Source organism: Montipora capricornis, chromosome 10 (genome assembly GCF_036669925.1).
Source record: "Montipora capricornis isolate CH-2021 chromosome 10, ASM3666992v2, whole genome shotgun sequence".
NCBI classification, from domain to species: Eukaryota; Metazoa; Cnidaria; class Anthozoa; order Scleractinia; family Acroporidae; genus Montipora; species Montipora capricornis.
Window position 1 is genome coordinate 36677262 of NC_090892.1, and position 7500 is coordinate 36684761.

Below are 7500 nucleotides of genomic sequence, written 5' to 3' on the forward strand. Positions count from 1 at the left end.
TAAAATAAAATCGAAGAAGTGTTTTTTTTACCTGTTTCACGTGCTTAGGTTAATCTTACATTGTGTTTTAGTCAATTAACTAATTTGTCAGTCAATTGAGCAACCCGTGAAGGGTGGTTGTCTCTTCTGTTTTCCCTCCATTTCTTCCTGTGTTGGAATTTTTTACTTCTTACCACTCAGAGACCAGAAAACGCTTCTGTTTGGTGAGTACCCAACACATAGCTAATCAGTTGTTACTTAAAGCTTTCACTTAAAGCGTTATAATCCTAGTATTTCTCTTCTTTGATGTAATTATTTGAGACAATCTTCCTCTATCATTTATATGCTTGTAAGGGAGTATCGTTTTTCTTTCAATTAGTAACTGTGATGGGGTATTTTTCTTAGCTTCACCGATGCTTGATGTCTCTCTTTTTTTTCCCGTTGAATGTGATTTCTTGAGAGAGGCTAACTTATTAATACTAAGATTATTAAAAGGAAGGTTTTTCTTTTAGTTGTTGTACGCCACCCCTATCACTACCCAACCCACCCTCTCCCTCCCTTCCCCACCAAACCATTTTACAGTAATTTGCGTAGTCACGTTCCCGGTAACGCAAAGCGATGTGAGGTAAACGGTTCTTGACGCCTCCACGGATATTACTTAGTGTGTAGCTCATGAAGCAGCTCACAAGCGCTGAGGACCTTAAAGTGGATAAATTCCCGACTATTTGGGATGTCAGTAACCGAATCTGAGCGGTAAAAGAAGTAATTCCTTTGAAAACAAGGGTAATGCAAATGAACTTTGACTCAAGCGTTTGTCAATTCAAGTTGTGTAAACACAGATTTGGGTGCATTTCAAGCTAATGGTGTGTCAAAGTCCGGCAGATACCCACGGGTTTAAAGAAATAAGATGACTTATTAAGGTACAAAATTCACTATCGTATACTTATTAACCACGATCTAGACCAAACTTTTGAGATTTTTTGTCTTTCGTTTGGTTAATTTTTGGCATGTGAGCAGACGCTTGAGAGGAGGGTATCGTTTGATCACGCTGGAATGGCTTGAAATTTCTAAAAATATTTCCAGCTGTTGTCCGTAAATTCAGAGAATGTATCTTGTAACTTTAATTTTATCAAAACAGAATTCGGTAAACTTTAGTTTTGTACACGTAGCGCGCTGCTCAACTCCTGAAATTTACCCTTTTGATCGCCGTCAGCGACGGCGGGCGAACCCAAATTCAATTTTTTGTTGTAGGGACGCAAAAATAAATAATTAGGAAATAATTATCTCACTTTTAAAACATGTGTTCCAAACCCTTTTCATGGGCGCAAAATGAGGGAAAACTATTTTTGGTTGCGAAAACCGGGGGACCGCTTTTAGCGGGACTGCCACTTAAACTGCTGAGAATCATAACGAGAGACATTTTTTCAATCAAAATATATTTCAGTATTTGGTGACATGCAAGTGATAATCAAAATGAAGTATTTTCAAAACCAAAAACTTTACAGAACTGGTAACTTGTAAAAAGATTTATTTCTAGGTCATCTTCAACCTCACATAGATCAAAATCCGGAACCTATCATGGTTTTGATTTTAAGATTTGAAGACGTCACTGAGAAAACCACCTATACTTTAATGCCAGGAAAATTTGGGCCAGTTTGCAGCTTTATTTCCTCTTCATTATTTTGTAAATGCACAACCGTACAACTTAAGGCTGGTTCCCATTTGACATAAGGCTCATAATTGTTGGTTTGAATTGGGAAAACATAGGAATGTCAAAAATACAAAACTTGAATTCAGCTTTTGCTCTCTCAATCCATACTAACAATTTTTGTTCTTGTGGCTATGGTTCTGCGCTTATGGTCACTTAAGTGCAGTGTAGCCATAATTTAATTCTACCACTACTTTTCACCACTGCTCACCTTGAATGAAAAATGTATTAATGATAATATATTATTAATTTTATGATTTGTTTCTATTGGTGACCATGCAGCAAACCTGTGTACATTACCATACCGTTACAAATTCTCAATCCTAAATTATTAAGACCCAGACCAATATTGTGCATGCACAGAACTCACCAAATCATACAAAAAAAATCATGCAACACCCTTCACAAATTCATATATTTGATTTTTTAAGAATTGCATTTTAAATTTTGCTTTCTATGCCATTTTTAATTGGCAACTGTGCGTACTTTATTTGAAATTTAACAGTTCAAACTGTCTTACAGTAAAGGTGTGTTGTTTTCAGTGTTTGTGAATAAGCTTAATTCTAATTCAGTTTGAACACAAATCAAGGCAAAATGAAGTGGTTGATCTTCATCCAGTGTTCCAAAGAAATCTCACCTTAATATTCTGACATTTCTCGACAATCTTTAGATGACTGTTGTGCTGAGTGTTTCCATTGAAAATTTAGTTGTATGAATTATAGATACATTTTATTTCTCTTTCACGGTACAACAAGTAGCAGCTACAATGCATAGTTAGTGGAGAGGGACTGGTTGGGAAACCCGGTGAACATCAAAGGCAGAGGTTATTGTTTGAATTTATAACCATCACGAGACAATGACCGTGCAATACCTTTTTCAAAATGGCATCGGAGATCACTTGTTGAGTCACGACAGTATCTGTAGGTTATCTTTCTTTCAAAATAGTTTAAAACGTTATCAAACTAGTTGCTTGTGTATACAAAATGCCAGGTGACAATTGTGCCGTATTCGGTTACAGATCATGCCGAAATAGCAAAGGATTCGGAATATGGAAGCTCCCAGCTCTGAGAAACAACACATATAAACAGTGGCGACATCAGTGGCTGAATGAGCTGACAAAAACACGAGAAGTGGATAAAGACTTCGAAAGGTTAATCGACAATGACAGAGTGTATACATGCGAAAAGTATTTTGCACCTGATGACATCGAAATATGTAAGTAAAGCAGGTTTATGCTGTAAGCTTGTATCGCGTTTAACATATGAACTGCTCGTGAACTCCTTATTGAATTTATTGGGCAAATTCTTCTTATCTCTCTCCTAGTTCAATTGGAAAAGATAACGAAGAAAAAGCCAAAGTTTGGGGCTTTCCCTACGCTTAATATGCCCAAGAAAAACCACGATTCAAGGAAGCCCGTGCCGAGACCGTCGAGGTCCATTGTCAGAGATCACAAAGACAACAAGACCAACAAATGAATCTACAAGAGCTTCGAGGAACTTTGTCTCAGAGTAAAACCTCCACTACAGATCAGAGATTTGACTGGTTGGAAGATGAATTCCTAACATACCTGAAAGAGTGGAAGCAGAGTACCCTGGACCGACCAGGCAATTTCACTGCAAATGCCAGAAACAGAATGTTCCTGTCTTGGCAAACATTTGAAGGGATGCAGATAACAACCCACGCTGTTGTTGTTGATACTAAGTTCCTACTTCAAGAAGGAGTGGAATATGTTTTGACAGAGCGATTTTGTCAAGATGTAATTGAGGAATATTTTGGAAGTCAGCGAAAGATCGGAAGAAGAAATGACAACCCAGACATTCGAATGTTTGGTTATAATGACAACACCATTCGAATTCAGCGGTCTGTTTCATGTCAGTTTGGAAATACTAGAGGGAGAAAAGATAAGAGGAAGGCCTGGGTTAATGTTACCAATGACCCTCTACCAAAGAGAAAAAAGAAATGACATTTGAGATGATGAAACAATCATGAATGAGTTACCCGTGAATATATACACTAGTTGAATTTTCAATGGACAGTTGTAAATAATTTCATGCTTTAGTGATGGATGTTTCTGATGAATGTTTTATTTTATAGCTAAGTCATCTTCACATATACCCTTTCAAAAATTAAGAATCATAGATTGGAAATGAAACAATCTTAGGGCTAATAGAGATATTAATTTGTTATCATGTTCAATGTCTTTTAATATCAAACAAGCATTAAGCTTTAAAGAAAAACAATTAATTAATGTTATGAGCAAGCTTCTTTTTCATAAGCTTTAAAACAGATACATGGAAAGTATCAAAATTAAAATTCAGTTTAAATTTGGACTAGATTGTGAAAGTTAAAATATCTAAGCTTGGCCTTCTACATGTATATATTGAGCGAAGACAAAGTTATGTTGCAATATAATAAAGTGATAACCATTTATATCACTACTTAAATTATTTCTTACAGCAAGTAAAAATTTTTCTAAGGCTGTCGAATATTAGAATCTTTGCTTGCTTGGCTTATTTGTTTTCTTAATGCCTTCTCCTTGACTAGTTTCATCTGTAATTTATACTTCTGACCAACATCTCTAGCAAATGAAAATGACCGAACTCTGATGTACAAGTGAATAATGTTCTGTAGCACATCCTTGGCCACCCTATCCTCTACTTTAACTTCTGAGTTTGCCTTTATACAGTTGAAAGCTGTTAGAACTTCACTATCATTAGTTGATTTTGACGTTATCTCATTAATGTCAATCTCTCTTACAGGATAGTTGGAAGTTAAAAATCTGAAGTACTTTTCAGTCCTAATAAATATTGTTTGTGCAGGTTTTGTGATTCCCCAAAGTCCTCCACGGTTAAGTGATGAAGTAAGCTTATGATTTTCGGTCATTATATGCTCTTGCTCTTTGCCAGCTTTTAAAACAGCAATAGACTGCTGACTTGCTGTTGATTCACTGTGACAGTTTTGATTGTCTGTGTTTGTTGTATAATTTGTGAAACACATTCCTCCAACATACTGCAAACCTGCCATTTCTTTATCACTTAGCTTAGTCTCAAAGTCCTTGACAAGAACAACAGACTTCTCTTTACTATACACTAGCATAACATCGGCTACTTTAGATGATAACAGTGTGGCAGCATCCCTAGCCAGTCCAGTGAAGTATTTTGTTGAATTCAATGGTACAGTGGAATAGAACATCGTGTAGAATTTCTCCTGGTCTTTCATCAACTGTTTAAACATCTTTTGTAATTCAGGGAATGCCATCGATTCTTCTGATAAGTTTGTGAATTGATAAGCACTGAGTTCTTCTCTGATGTCCTTGGAGAAGACCTTGTTGTTAATCAAACGGCGTTTGACTTTCTGGACCATCTTTGCAAGCAATTCGTTTGTAAATTTGCTTTCTTCGCCTTCATCAGTCTCTGGACCGTTCTCCCTTTCATCTTTATGCTTACAAGTAACGTGTCGTTTTAAACCACCAACACTTTTGCATTTCTTTGAACAGAATGGACACGAGATCTCTTCATCTTGTACCCGGTGAAAAGAAGGAAAATAGATTCGTTCGTAGATGTTAATGCAGACTGTAGCACGCCAAAAAAAAAATCATGGAGAGTTAATTATAGAACATCACTATGTTTAAGCTTAATTCATGTCTCTCAAATGGCCAGTCTTCTCGTGATATTTCGAGACAAGTAGAGCTTATATAAGTTGAGTTATCTTTAGTCCAGTGTTTTGCAGTGAGGACAACCGATCTGATCACAAACTCCGAGATCTTTGCTGTATATCAGAATAAAAGCGGGTCCCTACACTCACCTCAGTCACAGCTTCTTCGAAATATTCATCGACATTGTCATCTGTCTCCAAAGCCTCGAGAACTGCTTCCAAATCATCTCGAAAAAGAAATAGATCGCTATATTCCGCCATGTTTTTTGGATTGCATGGTCATTGTCACATGACCGCCCGTATCAACCTCAAAATCTAAACAATAACCTCTGGCTTTGATGTTCACCGGGTTTCCTAACCATTCCCCCTCCACTAACTATGTACAAAGTTACAGGGTCAACAGTCTGGTAAACTTTCACCACTTTCCAAATTTTGCCAGTGATTTCTTGCCCTCCAACTTAACATAGGGGCGTGCTATAACTGTACTATTTGTGTGAACTGTTGGTGCTTCCCACGGAAATGCCCTTAGGCGTCTTGTTAACTGAAGCATATCCGTCTATTCGACCAACTATTTTGCATGTTCATGACGACTCTGTTGTCTCAATATTTTTCTGTCACCACGATGCCTTCGTGATTAAGTAGACTTTGAGTTCACTCAAAATATTTATCACTAACTTAAAACTGAGAAATGATCAGGGAATTTCACAGATATGCATCCGTTACAGCGGATGAATCGGTCACTTTTTCTCAGTCTGTATCGAGTCTGTATGCAAAGCATGCTTTGTTTAGATTCCCACTGCATCAAGGTGTAAAGTCAAGTATCGGTTTCCACTGTACTTTTGACAACATTATTGTACTTGCTGACTGTGCTGGTTGTCGATTTCCCTTTTGCCTTGGTACTCCTTGAGTGGCTCAAATGGTAGAAGGAGTTAACGTAACCTGGTAGAGTTCAGCTCAAGTTTCTTGTCGGCAAAATCGCCTCTCAGTCAGTTCTTGTCAGCGATGAACTTGGTTCTGTCTCTTTCTGCCATTTTCTCAGTTATTACCGTGATTTCAGGTAGGGCCACAAGCTGCTAGTACACTGTCAATTATTATTTTTTCCTTCGCAACCACACCAGTTGTAAGTGGGTTTTAAACAGCCTCCAGAGGCACGAAAAATATTGTCGAAATGTTCAAAATGCTGGATGACGAACAAGAGGAAGTTCGTGGGAAATTTGAAGCGGTAAGCGTCTGTAGGACGTGCTGTGTTATTACAATGGTTCGTTTAAAGTCGTTTCGAAAATACACTCTTCCTCTAGGTGGCAAATTCAGCTCTATTATAAAGCTAACAATGGCTTTATTTTCATGAAAAAACACATTCTCTAATCAAGCGCAGTGAATGTTTCGCCAATGCCACGACGCCACAGGCCGTTCTTCGCAAACTTAAATTTTTATTTTACTTCTGTCGCGCGTCTTCAACCTTACTTCTCACCCAGCCCAACTAGCTGACAACGAACAGAACTTTTTGCAAAAAAAAAAAAAACATCCCTTTACAATGAATCATAACTTGAGTTCACACTACGCACTTTTGCCCGAGGGAACATCGTTTTACCTAGGGAAATTTTACCTGAGTATACCCGAGGTAAATTTATCTCGGGTTTCATTTTCCCCAGGTAAAAAGGTCACACTGAAGAAAATCACATCTAGGTTTACAGGGGATTGACGTGATTAAATTTCATGCCGCGTTAACATATTTTTGGCGCGCAAATCGAAAACAGCATGTTAGAAAATCACGCAGATCAAAGAGAAATGGTTCGCCTCTTTTCATTGCTTTTTTTTACGTTGTTGCAACTTGCAAGGCGATCACGAGTGATTTTTCTTCAGCGACTGATTACTCGACGAGCCCAAAGAAGGCGACAAGCTGCGTTACTCCGTGTATTTACTGCTTTTGCTTTGCAAGAACGTCGGCCTCGGCGTATCGCGTGGGTTCTTCCAAGGCCTCAGTACTGGTTTGAAAACTTGCTCAATTCAAATGCTTTGAACATGTGGTGGAAAGAAAACTTTCGGGTCACAAGGGAAACATTCCATTTTATTGCACGGCTGTTGCTCCTGTTATCCGGCGACAAGATACTATACTTCGAGCAGCCATATCGGTCGAAACTAGAACAGCCATAGGCTTA

At 37.9% G+C, this 7500-nt stretch overlaps 1 protein-coding gene, 1 long non-coding RNA gene and 1 pseudogene across 3 annotated transcripts in view; 1 reads left to right on the forward strand and 2 right to left on the reverse strand.

Annotated features, from left to right (window-relative positions):
* Window positions 1–7500, forward strand: part of LOC138018714 (protocadherin-like protein) — a 242109-nt gene that overhangs the window by 66528 nt on the left and 168081 nt on the right. The gene's annotated exons all lie outside the window — the stretch shown is intronic.
* Window positions 4152–5603, reverse strand: LOC138019935 (uncharacterized; annotated as a pseudogene).
* Window positions 7389–7500, reverse strand: part of LOC138021369 (uncharacterized) — a 2270-nt gene continuing 2158 nt past the window's right edge. Inside the window, exon 2 of the long non-coding RNA XR_011126359.1 lies at window positions 7389–7500. This exon is cut by the window's right edge and continues 1837 nt beyond it. This is a non-coding gene — a long non-coding RNA (uncharacterized lncRNA).